The following is a 24,899-nucleotide window of genomic DNA, read 5'->3' as shown; positions in this document are numbered from 1 at the left end:
TAAGAAGACAAGCATAATTCGTGTTGAAATCCGTATAAGATCAAATAAGAAATGCCATACAATAACCTTTAGAAAACAACTAGAACATGAAATTACTTATATAAAGTAATGCCAGATAATTTCTAAGTAAGGGCAGAATCAATTTCATGGACGAGAGATTAACTTTTAAAGTTTTAAATTATTTCCTTTTTGGAGTTCCCATCGTGGCTCGGTGGTTAGCGAATCTGACCAGGAACCATGAGGTTATGGGTTTGATCCCTAGCCTCGCTCAGTGGGTTAAGGATCCGGTGTTGCTGTGAGCGGTGGTGTAGATAGCAGACACACCTCGGATCCCACATTGCTGTGGCTGTGGTGTAGGCCGGCAGCTACAGCTCTGATTCAACCCCTAGCCTGGGAACCTCCATATGCCATGGGAATGGCCCAAGAAAATGCAAAAAAAAAAAAAAAAAAGTTTTAAATTATTTCCTTTTAAAAAATGGTATGAGTATTTTGGGCAAGCTGAGCCATTGTGACTAACTCTAGAACTTGGTCTTAACTGCTTGGGACCTGGTCTTAAGCTGAATTGAATGTTTTAACTTAAACTTGACAACCCTGCTTTCTCCTATAAGTGATTCTTGAGAACTTGCTTGGAGGGTCTTATCAAGCAATTAGGACTTTCCACAGACCCCTGAAGAGAGGATCTGATCCAGGAGGAGAAGACTTAGAGAACTCATCCAGGAGGTGCTTCCACTTTTATCAAGGATATGGCTTTGGAAGGGACAAACACAGAATCATGCAGATTCAAGAAGACATAGCAGAGGACGCCTTTGCTCAACAACACTCCAGGGAGCCCTTCCCTGGTCACTCTATCTAAAATTGTAACCCACCACCACACTCTTCAATCAATTTTCCTGCTTTAATATTCTCCTATACAACATATTTTACTTATTCTTCTCTATAACGGTCTGCTCTCTGCAACCAGAACACAAGCTTACGAAGCCAGCGAGGATTTTTTTAGACATTGCATTCATGACTGTATCCCCACAGCTAGACCAGGAAAGGGCATGTAGTCATGCTCAATAAATATTTGTTGAATGAATACATGCAATCAAATCTGTCCTCAAAATCCATATGGTAGCTCAAGGTACATGCAGAGCATCTTTATCTCCACACGGTAAGTTTAAGTCTTGCCACAGATTAATTTAGAAACAGTTTCCTACACAAGTGACAGAGGTTGATAACAACTTTGTTCACTCAAGAAAAGCAAATCATGCCTGAATCACTTCAAGTGGATAACCTCAGACACTGCTCAAAGTCTCTGCCGACACTTGCATGAGTAGATGTCCAGAACGAAGAGGGTAATAACTCCTTTGTGTTTGAGAGTCACGAAAAAGAACCTGCCTCACACCAGCAAGAGAAGGGGGAAAAGGAAGCAGTAAGAATTCGGGGTCCGTAAGACGGTGACAGTCTGCACCCAACACGACTGTGTAATCCAACAAGCTCGCAGCCCAAGGAAAGCGACTGCTGCAAACAGTCAGTGTATCAGCGCCTCAGTCAAGAGCTGGAACACAGAACCCAATCCACCCGCAATGGCCACTCCGCAGACATGAGAGAAAATGCTGCTTTCTACTTCCCTGGATCACCACGTGAATCGGTATGTGGGACAAGCACTGATGCTGAGAATGCGCCGAGGCGGACTGAATATCACCCAGAATCCTCTGCCTGGCTCTCAAGCCTTGTTATTATGCCCAAATATTCAAATACTACCAGACTGGTTATTTTATCTTTATCATACATGCTTTCCTAGTGTCTATCTATTTGCCTTTTTCTATTAGTCCAACTGCTCAAATCCCAACTTCCTCCAACCCAACTATACTTTCCTTAATATAATGCAAGCTCTCCTCTTTTCTCTGCCTTCCTTGAGTAAACTAGTTCCTTACTTCACTTCTTGTCAGAATTCCTACAGAAATTATTTTTTAATCTTATATTTGCAAAGAATTTGAGCATCTGCAAAGCACATCCATATACCTTATTTCACTTATAAAAGTACACAGCAGAGTACTCTTTTATGGACCCATTTTTTTTCTTGCACTTACCAATCCTTATACCTTTTCTATAGCTTACTTTTCCACGTCCTGGTAGGGGTTACCCTAGACTACACATGCTAATGAGAATGAAAATAACATTAATTTTATTTTATTGAAAGTATCCCAGAGCATTTGCCATGATAAAGACTGAGTCTCTTTAGTTACTTCAACATGAAACTGCTTGGTAACGATCCAAAGCAAAACTAATCTTTTTCAAAGTTTTAGTGTTATAATAACAATAGCAAAACGTAATCCCCTGCTCCAGTCAGACAGCATATTATAATGCTTTACATTCAATTTTCTTAAAAACTATGGAAAATATAAAACACAACCATTTCATCGGTAAGTAAAGTAAGTCTTAAAAGTGTTAACTCTTTGGGAGTTTGGATCCGATCTGCATGACTTGAAAGCCAAAGCCCTTTGGCACCACACTCTGCCCTCTGACGCTGCTCCATGACACAGAGTGTGAGGGCAAGGCTGCAGTGCAGGACAAAGTCATCTCAGCTGTTACCAGGGACACGTAGAGCATCGAGTACCATAAAATAGCATTTATTTTCATTACAGATGAATACATAGTACATGATGCAATTGCCTGGGGTCTCAGACAGAGTCCTGCAGAGACTAAGGCAAGCAGCAGGAAAACGGGAAAAGGCAGAGCTAAACAAGACGAGAAGTCTTCGTGTAAACCTGACCTCTCACCTCATCTCAGGACAGTAAGAGCTTCTCTGGGGCAAAAAAAGGTGGCAGGCTTCCCTTCCTTGCTCAACCACAGAGACTGCAGGTCCCTCTTCTACAAACAGCCTCACCTTCTTTTCTTCGTAGGGTTACTAATTAATCTTCATTTTAACCAAGTTTGTCTGACTCTGTGAATACATTCAGGGTGTGAAAGAGGGCAGGATTCAGTGAGAGCCTCATTCATTAGCCTAACTGTCTAATTTCACTCTCCAGACATTGTAGTCAACTTTTTCCTTTATTGCCGTAAGTGAAGAAGCCATGACGTGTAATGCAGTGTTCGGATTCTGCTCCACCACTCTCACTAACTCTGGGACCTTGCACAGGTTGCTTAACCTCTCTGTGCCACAATTGACTCATAATGATAGTACCTACCTCACTGTAAGGTATTGTGAAGAGTGAATGAGATAATATGTGTGACGCACTTGGGAGACTGCCTGGCCCTATGAGCGTTTACTACTATAATTATAATGCATGTGTCAAAAGGATTGCAAAAATCCTACCTAATATCCAATGAAAGCTATGCTCTATGATTTCCATTTATTCCTCACCTAAGCCCTGTGAAGCAGATACTACCACTGTCCCAATTATAAACAAAACAAAAGCTCATAAAGATTATGGAGGAGTTCGAAATGACCCAGGCAGTAAGTGACAGAGTTAGGACTCAAGCCCCGCAGTGCGATATTCCAGAATCAAGCTCTAAACCACCACGCTCTTTCCAATGGGTAACACTACGTGCTTACAGGTACTGACGTTTTGCTCTGTGCCAGGGATTGTTCCGATAACTTTAAATCCCTTAAATCTCTTGTGAAAATTAAGTGAAATTCTCAAAACTGCCTTCTGAGGCAGGTACATGTATTGTTCTTATTTTACAAATGAGAAAGTCAAGAAACCAGGCATTAGGTAACACGGCCCAGATCACACAACTAGCAGATGGCCAATAGAAGTGCACCTCCTCCTGAAAGGAGGGTAAAGCGGAGGTGCTAAATTTAAATCTCAGTGACCTGATACCAGAATGCACTTCACAATTTTCACAAAGCCAACTCCTCCCTGGCATGGCCAGCTAAACAACGTCTAAGCCAGAATGATTAACAGATAGTCAACCCGGGAATCATAAAAGAAGGAACTGATTAAATGCGAATTTATTCTGATTTGCCTTACTACTCAATCATCGTCCCACCTCTAACAGCGGCTATTTGCAGTAGTCATTTTCATGCTGTCCTCTACAATTTGAATTGAATCACTACCAGCAACTGAGTATCAGCTTTTCAGAGAAAGCAAGACTTTAGGTGGTTCCTGCCCCCAAAGAATTAGAGGCAATGAAGAGAGAGATGGCAGTCCACGCAGCTATGACAAGGAGAGACTCTGCCAATGAAGCGTTTGGCCAAAACTCACAGGAATCTGTGATGGATAACAACGGACTGGGGGCAGAGCCAGGACCACAGGAGTCCAATAGCCCTTGAAGTATTTATGACATTATTAAAAAAAGAGCTCTGGTTTGGTGAGCAGAATGCAGGTTTGGTTGTAGTCCCAGCCCCTCACTCAGCCTCAACACCATGCGCCGAGGGCTTGGTGTATGTTTCACACAGATCTCAGGGGATCTGAGTTCATCCTGGAAGGTGCCCTTAGAGGCCCAGAGAGACACGATCAATAGCAAGGACAAGAACATACTGTTACGGATCTTGGGAACAGATTGAATAAAACACAAAGAGTCAGGAAGGAAGATGGCCAGCACATTTTCTTTATGGGAAGATTGTGTGGGAGGATAACAATGTGCCATAGGAGACAACACCCGTCAAACAATCCAACACAACAGAACAAGCTATCAGATCCTATATTCAGAGGACAATTAAATACCAATTTCCTAGACAAGAGAAAGCTCAGTTTATATTTTGTATATGTGTGTGTGTGTGTGTATGTATGACAATGAAAAAACTTAAGATCTGGGGGTTCTTCAGAATGTTATTCTAGGTAAAGAAAAGGTTGGTGATCAATTTTGTGGTCACAAATTAACTATCGGTAAACAAATAATGGATCAACAGGGTAGGGAACAGGAACCTGATGAGGAAAGAAGACAAGTCAACGATAATGGTAATACATCTGACTGAAACCAGAACAAAACCTGGAGATTCTGAGCCCTGAACGCCAAGTGTTCCGCATGCATCACCCTCACGATAACCTTACGGGATCAGAACCATTATTAGGACAGCTCACAGCTAAGGACACTGGAGCTTAAGGGACGTGTGACTTAAGTCGGATCTCATATGAGGAAACCCACATGGCCTAACTTTGGAGTTTCCATGCTTGACCGCTACGCTATACACTTGTGTGTCAAACTATTGGAAGTAGCCACAATTAATGAGAACACAGATGCAAGTACTGGACACACCAAATGCTGTGCCACCTCAAACTGCATAGAGAAAGGTCAGTAAAGTCAGGCACCGGATAGCCCTGAGAAGCCTGACCAGAATAGAGTGACAGGAATAACGAGCTACAGTGAAACTCACAGACTTAAAATGATGTCTCCTAACCGGGAAAATAGTTTACAATAAGCAATATTCGTGATAAACAAAAGAGAACGGGCTTCCGCATCTGGCTTCATCTTTCTATTTTGGAACGGAAAGAGAATAGTTTGCTACTCAGGCATTTCATGGTAATGACTTTACTGTCATTAGCAACGACAGCAGTTCCGGGCAGCATTCATGTTTGCATAGCAGCCGTCCACATAGGAGCAAAAGCATGTAGCAAACATTCTCATTTTTATTATTGATGGCTTAGAGTAACAGAGCACCTTTCTGTCAAAAAGCTCATTAATCCTTCAGACTTTTGTGACACAAATAGGCAGGCTACCCGTTCCTACATTTCACGGATGGAGAAACCGAGCTGCAAGGACCTCTGTACAATTGCTAAGTGATATGGTGGCTGGGTCTACAGTGAAATCTTAAAGAACCTAGCATTCTCCTTCCTTGTTGACTCAAGTCCTATCTCTTCTCAAACTTCTTCTTCCAAATTACCTGAACAGGGGGGCCTTCTCTAGCTACTGGACCCTCTGCAGCGATGCTGACTACCTCTTCTTCAAGCCAGATTCTCATGCCCTCCCTCCTCTAATAGCTCAGGCCACCTCCATCCTTCCTCTTCCTCAAACCACTCCAAGTATTGCTGACAGATCCGCTTTCTTAAGCCTGCTCAGGAACCAGCAGCAGCTCTTCATGGTCTATAAGAACAGATCCAAATGCCTTCAGAGACCACTGACGACCTGCCTTAACCTGGCCCCCACCTATTTTTCCACCCCCACCTCTGACTGCCACCTCCTCTGTGCCTCGGTCACACAAGCCTAACCCTTCTGAACCCCAGGCTCACTAGTGTCTTTGCTCGCTCTGGTCTCGCTTCTAGAATTAACCTTACCAACTCTGGCACTGCTAAAATCATCTTCACAATTCCACCCTGATGTTGTCTGCTCTGTGAACCCCTTCCAATTCCTCAGTTACAAACGGCTGCTCCCTCCACCTCCACAACACCCATTTAGCCTTTACTGGTAGCACTGACACAGTCTACCTGAGGCACTCGTGCCTTACAGAAAAAAGTCCATCTGTCTTATTAGGATGTTCTATCACTGAGATTCACAGAGTTGACAATATATCAGGCCCTGTGACAGCTAATACGTGGAAAAGAGAAATCCGTCTCTGCCTCACGGAGGTTACAGTCTTACAGGCTTTCTCATCTCGACGTCCTCCTCTGACCAAACACACTGTTTTCTTTGATTTCCCAAGGATGGTACCATATTCTAGATGCATAAACGAGAGGTTAATTCATTATATACAAGAGGCGCTTTTTAGAAGTGGTTCCTAAAGTACAGTACACAGAGACTGTGAAGGTCCCCAAGACCCTTTCAGAGGGGTCCCTGAAGTCAAAACTAACTCCAAATAATATTAAGACATAGTTTGCCATTTCACTCTCATTTTCTCTCAAATGCACAGGAGAGGGCTGCCCAGGCTGCACGATGTGCGATATAGCAGCAGACCGAAGGCTTAAGTAGGTAAGAGAATTTCGCTGTCTTCTATTAAACCAGTCATTAAACAGATCTGCAAGAACCTAATACCATGCTTGTCACTAAATTATTTTTGGCTTGTAAAGAAGTAGTTTTCATTAAAAAATACATTACTTTACCATCTATGATGGTTTACTATTGTTACTTTTTGCCTAAGTATTTCAAACCAATAGTGTCATTTCTGATACGGCAAATACCAAAGGGTATAATCCATATCAACAGAAGCGCTCAGGTGTCTCCATCATTTTCAAGTGTGTAAAAGAATCATGAGACCACGAAGTCTGAGAATGCTGCCTTGGAGCCCTGGGACCCATGTCTTCCTGTGGAACCCTAACCCAGACCATCTGGGTGGTAGTAACTGCACTGCTCCCTGACCTCAACCTCTGTCAAAGTAACGATGTAGCCTGTGTGTGAGAGGAATTGATCCTTGATGCTGCAGCCCCAAGCACGAGGGAGGCGGCCTGTTACTATTTGAGGGGAAAAGGAAAGAAAGAAGGAAGGATGCAAAGGAGAGGAGGTGGGAGGGAGAGAGGGGAGAAGGGAAAAAGGAAGCACTGCGTCTTTTTCGTTCTTCCTTCTTCAAGATTTTACCACAGTAATCTGCCATTTAAAATATCTATTAACAAGAGTTCCCAGCGTGGTTCAGAGGTAACAAACCCGACCAGTACCCATGAGGACACAGGTTTGATCCCTGGCCTCGCTCAGTGGGTTAAGGATCCAGTGTTGCCATGAGCTGTGCTGTAGGTCACAGACGCGGCTCAGATCCTGCGTTGCTGTGGCTGTGCTGAACCTGGGAACTTCCATATACCGCAGAGGCGGTCCTGAAAGAAAAAAAAAGAAAGAAAGAATAAAAAGAAAAAGAAAATGTCTAGTAATGTGAATGTGTTGTACTGACATGATACCTAGGGTGATGAAGATGCTAACCGTGGAGCTCCCACTGCGGTGCAGCAGAAACAATCCAACCAGGGACCGTGAGACTACAGGTTGGATCCCCGGCCTTGTTCAGTGGGTTCAGGGTCTGGCGTTGCTGTGAGCTGTGCTGCAGGTCACAGATGAGGCTTAGATCTGGCGTTGCTGTGGCTGTGGTGTAGGCTGGCAGCTGTAGCTCTGATTCGACCCCTAGCCTGGGAACCTCCATGTGCCATGGGTGTGGCCCTGAAAACACAAAAAAATACAAAAAAAAAAAAAAAGACGCTGATCGTTTCATCTAGTCTGTTGTTAAATCCCAATACAGTGTAGAAACCGTGTTTTTAAAGACAAATGTTCAAAGAATCCTCTCAGAAATAAATCAACAACAAACATTTGTGCACTCGTCCTTCAACAGCAGAGGATAATTTTAAGATAAAAATACAAATTCAGGAAACAGATGCAGTCAATTTGGTTGCATATGCATTAATTATCTTAATTATGGATAATAAAGTCTCAATAATTAGAAGTGACTCCCTATAACTAAAATATAATATCTCTAGATTTAGAGTGAGAATGAGTAGAATGAGGCCAAAGATAATAAAAGGGAGAGGGTCAGAGCAAAATTAGGCATAGACAAGTCTGTTTTGAAGACCCTTCTAGGAGCAGTGTGAAGAAGAGGTGAGAGCGACCCTGGACCAACCAAAGCTCGCATCACTGCATCCCTGTGTCCAATGCCTACGTCCTACCGCTGCTGCCACCAGGCCCAAGAGAAAGGGGGAAGGGGATGGCTAAAGGAGATAAAGCCAAGGGGCAGAACAGGCCACAGAGGAGACCAGCAAGGTCATCTGCTAAACCTGCTCCTCCAGAGCCAGAGCCCAAGCCCAACAAGGTGACCGCACAGAAGGGAACGAAGGTCTCCAAAGGGAAAAGGGCAAAGCTGATGCTGGTAAGGATGGGACCAACCCTGCAAAAAATGGAGATGCCAAGACAGACCAGGCAGAGAAAGCTGAAGGTGCTGGAGATGCCAAGCGAAGTGTGTGCATTTTTGATAACTGTGTACTTCCAGTGACTACAGTTTGAAATACTATTTTTTATCAAGTTTTATGAGAAAAAAAAAAAGACCCCTCTATGCCTCCATCCGGCCTATTCTCCCCTCTCAGCCGTCCAGGAAGCTGCTCTTCATCCCCATGAAGTCCCTTCACGGGCCAAGGCTACTCTCACCACTTGACCTGGCCTTCTGGCTATTAGTCAATGCTTTAATTCAAGTACAATTAACCCATATAATTCCTACAGTTAAGAAGAAATGTAAACAGCTTCTATCATAACTCCCTTATGCACAGTTGAACCTCAACTGGGTTAAGGCTTCCCCAAAGAAATATTAATTCATGATTTAGCTGCAATGAACATCAAGTCCTCTTCCTTTTCCAGAGACGGTATAATGAAAATTCTTAAATAATCTGCTGAACCCCTAACAAAGCACTCTCTTTCAGACCAACCTTGACTTCCTCCCCAGATAAAAACCCTTCCTTTATATTCCATTTCTTTAGTCTCCTATGTTAATGCATTAAGATATTTATCCAAGTGTGAATGTTACCTAGTTTGAAATCCATCATCACCAATTCACATCTTAAGCTGTTTATCAGATCAGCTCACCAACCAATTTACCTCATAACATGTGTTTTAATAGGAATAGTCCCAACCAAGAGAGTAAGTGGGAATTTTACATGATATCAGGTTCAGACACAGAGAGAGTCAAGAACCAGAGGATGTTTCAGCTCCTGCATTTTCAACACAGAGTCAGACATCTATACTTAGGACCAAGACTAGAAAGGGAGGTCACCTTATGAGACCTGATGGCCCGTGACGTTCCCGTTGCCAACCTGAACCCTGACTGGCAAGAGCATAGTCAACAGACCATTTTTTAATGAAAAAATGAAAAGCAGCTCAAATTGGTTCCTACCCCCTACTTCACATAGTTTTTGCCTAATACATTTTGCGGGAAGGGTGCACAAAATCTTTAAATCTTATAAAACTAAATTCCAAAGCAGAATTATGTTGATTCTTAAGATTTATAAATGACTTTCTAAAGACAATACTGCCAAAGTTATCCATTCTCCAATTTAAAGGCATCTGAAAGTGGGCCTTAAGAATTTAAAGCATCAAAACCAAACAGACCTTCCAAAAATACAACTAGTAAGAAAACTTCAGAACACCTGACATATATAATTGCTGGCATCAACACAATAAATAATACATTTATCACATGTAACAAGTAATGTTAAGCTGTAGACTAAATTTCCCAATAAGCCCTAATCTGAGAAGACCTCTTATTTTAATCCAATCTTCATTAAGATCTCATCTTTTTAATTTAATGGTAGTTCTTCCTCTGATACTATTTATCAGAATATAGAGGATTCTTTATGAAGAATCTGAAATAGCCTAAAATTTATGCTGACTCATTCTTCAAATAAGCTCCATTTATTACTGAAAAACATTCTTATTTTCCTGATCTGATATCAAACTATGTGGGCCCTGTCAAACAGTGTAAATCACAAATCTATCTTCCTAAGAAATATAAATTGAGGTACAACCAATCAGTGAAAAGCCTCTAAAATTTTATACAACATAAGGACCACTTTATATGTCTTACTAAGGTTAAACCGCCCTAAGGATTTACTTTCTCACCTTGGTAACTTGCGGCCATTGAGAAGCAAGACACAGCAGGACTGTAATGACACATTTCTGAATATTCTCTTATTCTTCCCACTTGTAAGATATTTGGTTCCACAAACCATTATGCTCATTTCTATCACTTTTTACTTTATATTACCATTTCTCAGAATCCCCGTTCTTACCGTTACCTGGAGTTCAAACCATATCAATTTTTAAGGCTCCATTCAGGTCCAAGCTTACCTTTAATTCTGAGAAGGATACAATATAGTAATAAAAGGAAGTGCTGCAGAGCTGGACTCCCTGGTCTACCACCACTCAGCATGTGACCTAGGGCAACGTACTAAACCTCCTATGCTTCAGTTTGATGGTTTATGAAACAGAAATGTTCAGCAGGGTTTCTGTGATGATTAAATGAATCAGTGGGTACAAAGTGCTTTGAACAGTGCATGGCATAAAACAATCAATAATAACTCAGTAAATACTATCCAACATTATAATATTTATTATAACTCTCATTCTTCCTGCACCTCTCTGGACAAGTATAAACACATAATTCATAAGGATCTTAGGCCTTAGCGGTCACTCAGGTCAGTCTCCCGCATAAAGCAGTACCACCTGTCAAACGTTCTTAACATTTGGTCAACCACGAAGAGAGTTAAATACGTGCAGTGCTGAAAAGTTTGCTACTTTTCAAAAAGCACCGACTGAAAAACAGTTCTAGTGATCAGCAAGTTCCTTTATGCAGGGTGCCTACTTTCTGCTCCCTGGTCTCTTGCTTCTTCTACACAATCTCCAAACAAACCTGCACCTTCCATCTTTCACACCGTATCCCCGTCTCTGACTGGTTAAAAGGACAGTAAGACACCTTGTTTAGAAAAGTAAAACAAATTTTGGCCACATGCATTCAACAACAATAATAAAACCATACTATTATATGAGAAATTAAGTTAATCCTTGCTTCTTAGGGAATTAGCAAACAATATTCACATTTATCACCTGATATACTAAAATAAGACTGTAGACTCTGCCAGGCTGCTTTCCAGATTGTATCCAGACTTACAATTTTTGGTACATTTTTTATAGTCTAGTTATTTCTGTACAAAATCTATGGTTTTTTTCCTCCTTGTTTTTTTTTTCTGCCTCTGTTTTTACATACATATAAAACTTTTCTTAAAAAAATTCAAAAAAATTTTCTTTTATCAACCATTCAACAAATATCCACTGAGGACTACCAAGTATCAGGTACTGTGCTAGGCCTGGAAAAGTCAAAGACAATTAGATCTGGCTCAAATTGCTCACGGGCTAAGACAGATACACCGTTCATAAAACACTGTGGTGCAGTGAGATAGACATGCAGAGGCTGCCATGAGAATACCAGGAAGGAATGCCTAATGGAAGCAGTCAGGAGAGGGTTCTGACAGAGATAAGATCTAATGAAGTCTAAAGTGAGTCTAAGCAGCGCCTCGAAAACTTTAAATCACCCAAGAGACTTGTTTGAAAGATTCTGAGTCAGTAGAGCTGGGTGGGACTTGAGACGCTGCAGCTCTAACCAAGCTCCCAGATAATGTCCATGCTGCCGGTGCCCAGAATAGTCTTGGAATCGCAAAGCTCTTAAAAGATGACTAAGGTCTAAGGAAGGGATGGGTGGGCTCAGCCCAGACAGAACGACGGTGTGAAGTACATCACGGAGGTGAGGTGAGAAAGAGTTGAGTGCGTGAAGAGGCTGAGGGATATTTGTGCCCCCAGGTAACTGGAGGGATCATCAGTTCCTAAATCGGAGGTGGATGGGAGTGTGATATATTTTAAGGCGAAGGAATTTATTACACAGGCAATGGAGCATATCAAAGTAAGCAAGGCTGTTACATGGCTACAACTGCAAATCAGATCTGGTGGTTTCATGGGTAGACTCATGAACAAGAAGATAATACACTATCTTGGAGTGACTGTCGCGGCTCAGTGGAAACGAATCTGACATCCATGAGGACGCAGGTTTGATCCCTGGCCTCGATTAGCAGGTTGAGGATCCGGGGTTGCTGTGAACTGTGGTGCAGGTCGCAGACGTGGCTCTGATCCCAATCCCCCATCACCGTGGCTGTGGTGTAGGCTGGCAGCTGCAGCTCTGATTCAACCCCTAGCCTGGGAATCTCCACATGCCGCAGGTGCAGCCCTAAAAAAAAAAAAAAGAAGAAGAAGAAGATGAAGAAGAAGAAGAAGAAAATACACTATCTTTAAATAAACCTACGAACAATGACAATGATGAGGGCCTAATTTTGGCAATAGCAATAGGTGTATTTCAAAGGGAACTGACATGAAAAGTGTTTAGGAAATAAAACAGGTTGATTGCATATTACCCTATTATTTTAAAAAATCAGGCAAGTTTCTATTTTTTTGCATTCTTTGCCAGTTTGGTGTCTATTCTTAATCTGACAGTAGCATGTGATGTTGAACAAGCCGCTCAATCTCTTTTCACACCAGGTTCCACATTTTAAAAGAGTAAGGAGTTGACCCAAATAAACCTTGTGGTCTCTTTAAACTCTAAACTTTATGATTCTATGAATTAAATTCATTTTTTATTGAATTATGGAATCATAAAGTGTATTCTTAAAACCTACCATAATAGCTGGAATGTTAATATAAATTATATGACTAATATCGAATCTACCTGGCCAACAGGTCCTAACACTTGAGACTTTTATAATCCTCCCTCTTCTTCACCCATGAAATTCACTACTGAGTTTGGCTGCTGTGTACTTAATGTCCTACTGAAGATTCTTGGGTTTGTGCCCTTATTATTCTTTAGCTGGATTCCTGCAGTAGCACCTTCAAAGTTCTCTCTGGCTCTAATTTAATCCCCTTCCAAACACTATCCAAGAAACCAAAGAACTCTGGTGTCAGAAAGGCATAGATTTAAATGCTAAATCCGCTGTTTCTTAGTTATGTTACTGTCAGCAAATTATTTAACCTCTCTGAACCAGAGTTTCCTTATCTATAAATCACAAGCATGATATGAAGATTAAATGTTTATAAAGGGTTTAGCACAGTACCTATTACACAGTAGGAACTCAACAAATGCTAGTTATTACTGTGAAAGACAAATCTCACAAAGACTTGAGCCAACACTTCGCAAAAGAGCAAGATCAAATGCCCAATAAAAAGTGAAAAGATATTCTTCTTCATTGGTAATCAGCAAAATGCAAATTAATGCTTCCATGAGTACAATAAGGTGCCCACCTGATTGGCAAATTTTAAGAACTTAAAACCTAAGTATTGGTAAGGACATAGAGCTTCTTATATATTGAATGTAAATTTTAAGCACTTAAAAACTAAGGATTGATAAGGACATAGAGCTTCTTATATATTGAATATAAACTGATGCAACCAATTGGGGAAAGTATTTGGCAATATTTAGAAGAACAATGCGCACCTACCCCAAAACTCAGTAGTTCCTTTCCTTTATATGTATCCTAGAAGCTCTTATACATGCATACTAGAATCTATGAGCAAGAATACATATACGTATAAAAGCATCATATATACTTAGTAATGATATTTATATATAAATATATTTAATATTTATCTACTGCACTTATGTAGAAATAACTCAGGTTATATATGTGTACACACACATACGCTCTTAAGTAATACAGAAACAATCCACATATCTATTAATAGCAGAATGGGTAAGTACATTTTGGCATATTCATAGAGTAAACAATGTAAGTTACACGAATAAACTAAATGCATCAACCTGAAGAATCTTACAGTGTTTAGCAAAATCGGGTGATTAAGAATATACATGCTACTATGGTTACAACATTGAAAACCTACAAAGAAAAGCAAGGGAGTAAAATGTGACAAAACTCAGGGTAGTGGTTACCTCTGGTGGGAAAGGAAAAGAATCGAAGTTACCTCTGATCCTCAAGCGCACACAGGGCTCACAGGGAGTCTCTGCTCTTCAACGCGGACGGTGGTCACATGAGGTCCACCTTATAGGTATTCTTTTTTTGAGCAGTTTCAGGAATTATTTCATTTATTTTATGGAGAAGCTCTATAGCTGGGTGATTAGGAATGCCTGCCTAGGAACCAAACTTTCCAGAATTTGGATTCCAGATCTTCTACCCTTTTAGCTGTATAACTCTTGAAAACTCACTGAAACTTTTAGCCTCAGGATTCCTCAGCTTTAGAAGATAAAAAAATGATTCCAGGTCTATAAAGTTAGTGTAAAGATTAAATCAGATAATGACTGTCAGGCATTTAAGGTAGTACTAATAAATGCTGGTTCTTATCATCAGAACACTGACGTTCCTGCATTGTTTTTAATGCTCTGTGGATTTTTCTTAAAGAGTATTCATGTGTCTTATAAATCACTTTTGGATGATTTAAGAGAGAAACACACTCAGCATTTCCTAGTTTTGGAGTTATAGTGCTATATATTAACACTGGAGATAATTTTGAAATTTTTGAAAAATTTAAGTTAATAGAAATGCCCTAACATTTATTACCAGCTTTGCATGTTGTCCAGATTGATAGTTATATGCATATACACATACATTATACAAATAAGTGCTATTTCTGTCATCTCTATAATTACTCTTTAAACCGCATTTGTTTTCCAGGTGCATGATATTTACTAAAAGATGGATCTCATCATGTCATTCTACTTAAATCTTTGGAAAGTCTTCATTTTGGAATAAAATACAAACTTCGTCACTTTGTCTAAAAAACCCTACATAGAGAACTGCTGGATCCTTCTTCAGCTTTCTCTCTATCACCCCCATTTATGCCCCAAGATAGTAAATGGCATCGAATGCCCCGAACAATCACGCTCTCTCAAGACTCTGGGCCCCTGGACAATGTTCTCACCGGTCCCCTCTTGTAGTTATCCTCTCCCTGTCTTTAACATTTGGCTAAAACATCGCTCCCTCTGGGAAGCCTTCCTTGACGAATCCCCCTCCCATCTGTCTTAGACTCTCCTTTGCCGGACTTCTTTAGCACCCAATGTCACCCACTTAATAGCAGTGGATAAGTACCACACTCTTTAGAAACAACGCCCGTTTTAATGGCATGCTCGATCAGAAGTGCCACGTTCCTTACACAAAGCTCCTTTAAGCAGGTACTGTCTTTTTCATCTGTTCCAAGAGCTAAGGATGATATGTGCACCACAAATTCCCAATAAATGTTCGCTTAATGAATACATGGTTAACATGGGGCAATAGAGGTTTTCTACATCACTGGAGTGACCCATGACTCCAAATACTTAGGTTCAGCTCTATAAAACCCCCCTCATTTTAAATCAAATGGCTGATTATTGGCAATTACATATGATTCTCCTTTCTAACACTCACTGAATACATATTGACCCAGCACAGTATAGTGATGGCCATTACATCTGCCTCTCAATATAACTGTAAGCATACTTTAATGAGAATCATGGTGTGAAATATGCGTAGGGTACTTTCAGCAGTCTTCTGCACGTACAGGTTACGCTTTAATTCACGGGGCAGCTTACATACCCAGAGTTATATAAGCCACTAAACAAGTGAGAGAGAGAGATTGATTAATAGTTCGAAACAGCTTCTTTTGGAGTCTTAGAAGCTGCTGTCACACTCTATTGTCAGATGTTGCCTGACAGATTATAACTAGTTCATCTCTGCAGGAGCCTATTGATTATTGACACTGGTGACTATGAAGCATCCAGTATTTGATTAAAAAATATAGTCTGCCTGTGTGTGCAAATATTTTTTATAAAATACTAAAACTTTTAAATTATTCCAACTGGGAAAGAAACTGGATCTATTTGTAATACTGTTTTGATTAAGCAAAGATTTTATGGGCAAAAATGGCCATAAATTGAGCTTTATAAAACTGTGATGTGATTTCTCTTATTTCTAAAGTTCTAAATGCTATGTTAATATATATTACATATATTCCTATAAATATCCCCTATATTTTATATAGAAATGGATTTATATTTATATATATATATATATACACATATTCCCCAAAGGAATAAAGCATTATTATTTAGCTCAGAACCAATTCTTCTACTAGAGAAATGAATCAGTAAAAAAAAAGAATTATGCTGCAAATAAGAAAAGCCACTGAAAACCACTGTTAGCCAACTGCTACACAGCCACATGAAACTGTTCACTGCAGCCGTCTTAGGCTGGCAGCTTCCGAGGTGGTAGCATCACGGTGTTGTGTGATGCACTCAGGCACCTTAAGACCTCCAGCTCCTACCTGCGCATTAACAGCATCAAACCATCAGTTTACCATTCTGTCCTAGTGATTTTCACTTCTGTAGCTGGCATTACCTGGAGTGGTATTTCTTCAGATCCATACACTAAATCATATGCAATGTTTAAATGGGTTACACAGATCACATGTTTCCTACTAAGGAACATTTTAAATTTGCAACTCACCACTGCTTGTATGGTTTCTCATCTACAGGAAATGGGTCTAATTCAACAGTTTCTTGCCTGAGTTGCCATAACAAAGGTCTGAGATGGTCCTGCTGGTGGCGTTTCTCACACTAGCCTAAAATCAAAGCAAAAACACAGCCACGTTGGATTTTAACATGTCAATAGGAATTTCACCTGCATTTAGAAAATCAAAAGGCTGACCAAGACAAGGGATGCTGGGTGGTGGGACACAGGGGGAGGGAATAAAACATCTCTGAGGTAGTTTACTCTGTTCAGATGTATCACAAGCACAGGACCTTTGGTGTTACCGATACCAGAATAGCTCGATATTTTAAAATCTGAACAGAAGCCCAGTTGGTAACTGGGTAGACGCGGATTTGGTTTTGTGAGAGGAGGCACCCGGCTGAGCTCCACTGTTACATGTTGACACAGTGCGTGTCTCGTTCACATGAGAGCAATGAGTTCATACAGAACATCGGGTCACAGGGTTGTGGATAAAAAGAGAAGTTTGAAAAAGTACGTGAAATAAAATTAAATTGAAGTTGGTTCAAAGTTAGAAAAAGACCTGTATGCATGTTTTTTACATAATCAGATCCAGTTACAAAAGTAGGTTTGTAGCTGCAATTGGTTACATTGCTTTTTGACATCACATTGGACCAAATTCTCCAGGACTGTGCCCTTTCCAGTGTTCTACCCATTCTACCCATTTTGATTTCTCGTTCGGAAAGTACAGTCACCATACCCCAAGTAAGCATTCTCCTCCCCAAGTTCGAATTCCTTTCTTAGTCAAGTGCTTACAACTGCTGCTGGGATTCTTCCGCCACCTCCTCCCCACACTCCGCCCACCTGCTCTCACAAAGTGGCCTGTCACCATGTCAGAGGAGGTGAGTTTCTTTCTCCTCTTCATTCCTATTACCTGTGTTGAATATAGACTCTGGATTGCACACCTTGTTTGTTACTTCACCTCATCTTCCTAAATAACTATAAGCTCCCAAATGGCAGAAACTTTGTGTTATAATTTCCCAAACTCTTTTACCCATGGCACCAGGAGAACCCTGTACATGGGAGACATTTATTCAAGAACTATTGATGCGTCCCTACTACACGCCAGGCAGACACAGTCAGTCCCTGACAGAGACTGTAATTGAGCGGAGAATACAGGAACCCAGGAATAGGCACCGACTGCATTAAATGATAAGTACTATGACACAGGAAGTACAGACACTGAATAAACAGACCTAAGAGCCTTACTTCACTGTCAAAGCTTTCAGTTCCTTCTTCCAACGTATGAAAAGAGGATGATTACTTTAAGAAACTCATTTTCACAGAACACATGGAGCACCCAGGCAGATTAACATCCAAAACCACAGAAGCAGTTTTACTTCTATGAAGACAAGTCAGGGACGAAGATGAATTTCTGCTGCATTTAAATCACTGCTGGATTGTGCGTGTGTGTGTGTGTGTGTGTGTGTGTGTGTGTTCCTGCTTTCACACACACAATGTAGCAAAAATCCTGTTTTGTTACAGTGCAGGCTACTCGGCAAATGCCTGACTGCCCTAGAGAACTTCATTTCACACCTGCACACCACGTAGGGCTTTAGAGCACCCGTGGATTTGGAAGCCTTCTAAAGAACCTTCAGTCCTTTCTTTTTCCATTCAAACCTTCATTCCCATTCCTAGGAGCATTCGCTCTATAACCTACAGGTTTTACATGTCATAGCTACCAGGATAAGATCAATGAGAAAGACCATGGTGGCTTGTTAGGAATCTAAAATGTCAATTCAACTAGAAAATCCTTAATCAAAAATAATTATAAACTCACAGCCCACTTTTTAAATTGAAAATGTTTCTTTCGATTCAAAGATTTTCCAAGGTCATCTGAAGTCTCCATTTAGAGTTTCTACCAAGATTCACAATTAGAAACGGAGTTCTCCTCCGTTAAATGGGGGCGGGGGCGCAGAACCTGAAATGTACAGTACAGATGATCCACTTTCCCCCTTGCCTGGATTTTCTTGGAAGGATAAAATGTACTCAAACTGAAAAATCTTTAGTCAAAACCTTACAACTTGGCTATGAAAATATATACAGATAAGTCAATTTCTAAAAATGCAAGCTCCAATTCTAAACTGCATTTTCTCTTTCAAACAATCAATATGCAGCAGGATCTTTTATCTGCATCAGCAGCAGTGCCTCATCTCAGACTCAGGCAATGCAATAAATATCTCTAATATGCTAGAGAAACAAATGGATTCTGCTCTTTATCAAGAAGTATCTCCCCCAGGAGTCCAGAGGCCCAACTTTTTCCACAAGTCCTTGGTTCTCAGAAGACGGTGTAAGAGATGCACGCAGCCTGCAGCAAATAAATACAGCACTCCGGTTCGTGTCACTCCTGGGACACTTTGTGTCTCTTTTTTTGTGTAAGTGTTGCAATGTCCAACCAACAGCTTGAAAGAGACTGCAAGAGGAAACAGTAGGGGCAATAGAGAAAGTATTTAAAATGTCGCTTTATCATTTCTTATTCTAATTGAAGGAAGTCTCTCTTGCTTTGAGTCCATTATTCTCATTAGCAACTGAGCAATCAGTTGATTTGAACACACCAATTCCATGTGAAGTCTCAGAGCTACAAATGTGACCTGCATCCGGAACCAGAGCAGGAAGGGAGGGCATCTGCCCTCATGTTTAACAAACAAGATAAAACCCAATTTGTCTTTATCCTTTATCATCAGTATTCAAAGACGTTTCCACGGATTCATTTACCTAAAGCCATAAACATTTTTTTAAAACCCTCCCTTTAAATATGGGGGGCTTTACCTTTAAATATGGGAGGCTTTTTCACATTATTTAAATTAGGCAGATTCCTTTTGCTTATGAATTCCTATGGGATATACTGACAATTTTATGAATTTTCCTATAATTAAAAAAGTATATGTGTGTGTGTATATATATAAAATGTATATGTGTGTGTGTATATATACATATATATATACATATATATATATATGTATATATAATGGCATCCACAATCCTTAGTTCATTTTAACCTTGAAAAATACTGACCATGAACTATGAAACCATTAAACACTAATAGCTGCAGATGTACCAGACAATGACAGCAACAACACACTTGGTCCCCGTGGGATCTGTTCATAAACATCCCTCCCCACAGCAGATGCTGTTCTGGGGCAAGCAAGCAGGAGGCTGGAGGCAGCTGATTCTTCCCACTCTGCATATCACTTCTTACGGCCTCATCATCAAGAATCTTTTTTACTAAAACTGCAAAGATTTCCTAACACGAGGAGAATGTCAGATTAAAGATACTTTATGACAACGGGAGGCAGTGACGTGCACACAAGAAAGCACGAAGACTCTTTAAGGTCACACCACCTTTGTCCCCAGATTTCTAGCTCTGCTGTGAGGGAGAGAAAACCCAGTTTGCTTCATGTGATGAAATCAGCTCATCTGATACTTCGTCAATTTTAAGAGTGAGATGATGGTAGAGGAGGGCTAACTGTCGGGCCCTACAATCCAATGGCTCCAAAGTGGAGTCCGAAGCTTGCAGGCTCATTCTTGTCTATATTTACAACACAAACACTCGCCTAAGATAGAAAATACACAGAAGCCTCTGAGAGAAATGCCTATTCCTACAACCATTTTTGACACATGGATCAGCATTCTGTGAGATCTTCCAGGGTCCGACAACTAGCAGACTAGGAATAGAGAGAGAAATTGGACCTTGGGCTGGCAATGCCTGGTACACTTAGACCCATTTTCCTTCGGTCTGAACTGTGGCCTGCCCTATAGGACTTAGCCTGCCTCTACCCAGTTTGTTCATAAAAGTTACTGCCAACACACCAAAGCAGGCAAGGCTGCTGTTACAGACGCTCTCAGGCTCTGCAGCAAAGACAGCCCATGTAAACAACCTTACCATTGCTTCAGAGCCAATTGCCATGGGATAAGCCATTCTTTTGCTGTGGTTCCATTGCAGTACCCTGGGAAGTTACATCTTTAAGAGGGTAAAAGCAGAGACTCAGTCTCTAGATTTAAATGAAGGGGGAGAAGGAAATAAACATATAGAGATGTGATTGTCTTGAAACATCTCTAGCCTTGATTTACTTGAAAATTATCCAGGAAGCCACATTTATTTTGCCACAGGCACAAATACATAAATTCTGATAAATATATTGCCATGTTCATTTCTGATGATACATCTTTTTTTTTCCAAATGAGCTCTGATATTTCTAGGGGACACAGTATCCCAGTACAGGATACCTGGGAACCATGCCATAACGGAAAAAAAAAAAATGCTTCCCTGTGACTAGGAGATCACTTTCTTAAAGGGACCCCTTACATATGTGACTGCAGTGCCAGTGTTCCCTCTGTGTCTAACCTGACCCCCATTCTGTGTTCTCTCCCCAGCCCAAATGCAGCTAGCATGTCTCTGCAAGAGGAATGCCGTTAGTTTTGCAACTAAAATATAAAAAATACCATTCCCTACTAAAATATGTAAGTATGCCCCCAAATATTTATTTAAGCTACATCTCTCAGGAAGTAAATATAAATGCATAGCTTAAAGAGTGGTTTTTTTGTTTTATGGAACCATGGCATTTCTTAGACAGGAACTGAGGTCGGCACTTCTAACAAGCACAGCTGTTTCCACTCTCCCTCTCTGATTTTCTCTTCCCTTCTGTAGCTCTGCATTGGTCTAAAAACCCCTGGTCACAATAAAAATGCTCCCTCCCACCCCCTGCCAACCCTCACTCCAAACAGAAAGGTTTCAACACGCCCAAGTCTGCAGAGATGCTCCGCGCAGAAGGAAAGGCTGGTGGCTTCTTGCCTCGGAGGTAGTTCACTTCATCAATCTGCTTTCCACCCCATCTCTGCCCCCCTCTCCCAAGCTCACTCTCCCGCCCCACCAGGAGCAATCAATAGACATCACCCCACCCTCCAAAAACCAGGTTAGAACCCAGAATGAGCAAAGAGCCACCTACCATTCCGTGCTTGAGAACTACGATCCTGATCCAGCAGTGTTTGCCCCAGAAATCCTCCCTACTTGTTTTTCATTAACCACATTCCAAAGTGTAATAAGGAATAGATTCCTTGGAGGTGGGGAAATTGTTTAAAATTAATGATGGACAGGTGATTTCCAAGAAAACCCAATCTTAAAGTCACTCAAGCCCCTAAGAATGGAGGGGTGAGGAGAAAAAAGGAAAATTGTAAAAATGAAAAAGGAAAGGAAAAAGGTAAGCATATAACAAGCACCAACCACCCCCATAAAAATAAAAAGAGAAGGGGAGGTTTAAAAAAAAAAAAAAAAAGAAGAAGAAGAAGAGTGGCTTGCTGAATCACCCTCTTTCACTGCCTGGAAACCATTGTGCAGCGTGATGCTGCCTGTACCATTGTGGAACCTACCAGAGGAGACGGACAGAGGGCTTGGGGAATGGGGTTGCTATGGCAACCGAAAGGAGCACACGTGACGTCAAAGCCCAGAGAGGTCTAGGGAGGGGTGAGAGGGGGAAAGGAAAAGAGGAAAAAGTCTATGTGCGGCTGGAGTTAACTGTGTTTTCCGATGAAATGAGGACCAGGCAAACTGCAAAGGAACAGGGTTCGTTGGCAGCCACTACCAGCGGCTACGACATCCGGCAACCAGCCTGCACAACCCGGAGAAACAACCCGCTCTGTGCAGCCCGGCCAGACACACAGCAGCGCTGGGGAACAAATGCCTGCAGACCAAACACCATCGGAAATATAGTCAGTCTCTGCTGTTCAGCCAGCTCAGTTTTTTGCAAACAGCACAAAGAGAGACGTGCAGCATCTCTGAATGTCAAAGCAAACAAGGATGGTAATAAGCTCAGAGGCAAAGTGAGCCTCTGGGTCCTCCCCTGGACCCCGGAGGTCATCTGTGCAGCACAATTCCTCTTCTCTGTTTCCTTGTCTTTCATAAAAATCCTGAATACATACCACTAAACCAGACTCAGTACACGGATTCTCAGATTGACATTTGAATGTGAAAAGAAGACACTGATAATTTGAGAAAACACATCAGGGTTCCTTTTTTTTTTTTTTTTTTTTAATTGGGATAATTCTCTAGAAAGCAGGTGCAAATCACATTATTATTATTTGGGGCAGATAGCTCAATTTATTTAAGTAATTTTCCCTGCCTTTGACTGTGAGAGTATATTCTTAAGTCTCCATACTGGTTGTTAAAAAGTTATAGTTGCTAACCTATAAATATTAGTTTTTTAGTGAGAGCTGACAAATGCTGGACTACTTCCACTATTTTTTTAATTACCAAAATTTTTTAACCTTCTAAAAATATTTTTTATGTAAGTAAAATTTTCAATATATATTTGGCCTAGCTAGCCTAAGCCCTTGGAATTCTCAAGTTACATAATCGAATTGAATTCCTTTTTTGTTTAAACAACTTTGAGATGAGTTTCTGTCTGTTGCAACCAAGTAGGACTGAGTTTTGTACCATTCTACATTATGTTTGGAACTAGAATACATACACAAATAAGAAGCTTTTTCCATATGTTAGCAGAAAGAATACAACATGCAACAGATATAAATCAAGACACGAAATACATCTTAAAACAGTGTGGGACCACAACAGGTTTTGTGCTGTGGGTATTGTTACTTTTTCAGGTGGGAATCTAGGGGAAAAAAGCTTTATATGCCTTTTCTGTCCTTTTCATCAATTGGACAAGTTTTTGGATGTTGTTTTGCTCTAATTTCAAGTTCAACGAGAATCAGTTGATTATTAACTTTCAGGCATGACAGTGGGCCTACCTACAAGACAGCTCTGTCTGAAACAAAAATATGCACTGATTAGCCAAACAACTTTATAGCACAAGGTAACTGGCATTCAAGCTTTTAAGTTACTTTATTCTAAGTTTTGCTATCAAAAGTCAATTCCCAATAACTAGATACCAATGAGGAAAAAAGGAATTTCAACTCTTACCTCACATTTGCAAACACAAAAATTAATTCAAGATAAATTTTATATTGAAATATAAAAGCTAAAATTCATGAAGCTATTAGAATAAAATATATCTTTAGAAGAAAAAAATAGCCTTCTATTTTTGGAGTAAGCAAAGATTTCTTAGGACACTGAAAGCACTCACCACTATAGGAAAAAAAACAAAAAACAAAAAACAGAGATTTGATCAAAATTTTAAAGCTTCCAAAGTCACCATTAAGAAAATGAATAGACAGACACAGACTAGAAGAAAATACTTTTGATAAACATATCTGAAAATATTCTTAATATATACAAAGTCTGCATTATATAAAAATATCCTATAATTCAATGATAAAAACAACTTTGTTTAATGAGCAAAAGCAGGCACTTGACAAAGGAAGATATATATATAAATGGTCAATAAGTACATTAAAAAGTACTCAACATCATTGGTCCTCAGGGAAATACAAATTAAAACTGCAATAAATCTCATTTTACATGCACAAAAATGGCTAAAATTAGGAAGACTAACAACATTAAATACTGAGTAGGATATAGAGAAATTAGAACTCTCTTGCATTACTAGGAGGCAATAGTATAACATGGCAAAACTACTTTGGGAAATGGTTTGGTGGTTTTTAATTGATAAACATACACCTTCAGTATGACTCAGCAATTCTATTCACAGTCACCTAAGAGAATAGAAACATATGTCCACCAAAAAAAAAAAAAAAGTTGTACATAAATGTTTATGCCAGCTTTATTTATAATTGGTCAATGCTGGAAACAACTCAAAGCCTATCAACAGAGGTATGAATATGCAGAGTGTGGTATATTCATATACTAGGATACTATTTGGCAATTAAAAAAAAGAATGACAGCTATAGATATGTCAAAACTAATCATTTTTATTCCATTACGTGTTAATTCCGAATGGCACAGGTGACAGAATGATAGGTGCCAACATTCACTGGGTTATATTTTACTATTTAGGGATTTAGTTCTCAACCTATTCATTTCAGTAATATTTAGATGTTTAAATTTTCTTTTAAGTCTATTCAACACATCAGAGAAACAAATAATTTCCTGAA

General features: G+C 40.3%; 1 protein-coding gene and 1 pseudogene across 9 annotated transcripts in view; one reads left to right on the top strand and one right to left on the bottom strand.

Moving 5' to 3' along the window:
- MAPK10 (mitogen-activated protein kinase 10) overlaps positions 1-24,899 on the bottom strand; it is a 305,758-nt gene that overhangs the window by 264,695 nt on the left and 16,164 nt on the right. For 2 of the 9 annotated variants that reach the window (XM_021100776.1, XM_021100777.1), the window contains exons 1-2: positions 21,839-22,851; positions 16,851-16,965 (exon numbers count right to left, since the gene is read on the bottom strand). The gene's annotated coding sequence lies outside the window, so the exon portion shown is untranslated. Of the gene's footprint in view, positions 1-16,850; positions 16,966-21,838; positions 22,866-24,899 lie in introns of those variants that run through there. The other 7 variants (XM_021100774.1, XM_003129341.6, XM_021100769.1 and 4 more) reach the window with 7 other exon arrangements.
- LOC100739843 lies at positions 3,431-8,835 on the top strand (annotated as a pseudogene).

Source organism: Sus scrofa, chromosome 8 (assembly GCF_000003025.6).
Source record: "Sus scrofa isolate TJ Tabasco breed Duroc chromosome 8, Sscrofa11.1, whole genome shotgun sequence".
In the NCBI taxonomy this organism is placed as follows: domain Eukaryota; kingdom Metazoa; phylum Chordata; class Mammalia; order Artiodactyla; family Suidae; genus Sus; species Sus scrofa.
Note: the sequence above shows the minus strand (reverse complement) of the source record. Positions and strands in the feature narration are given on the sequence as shown.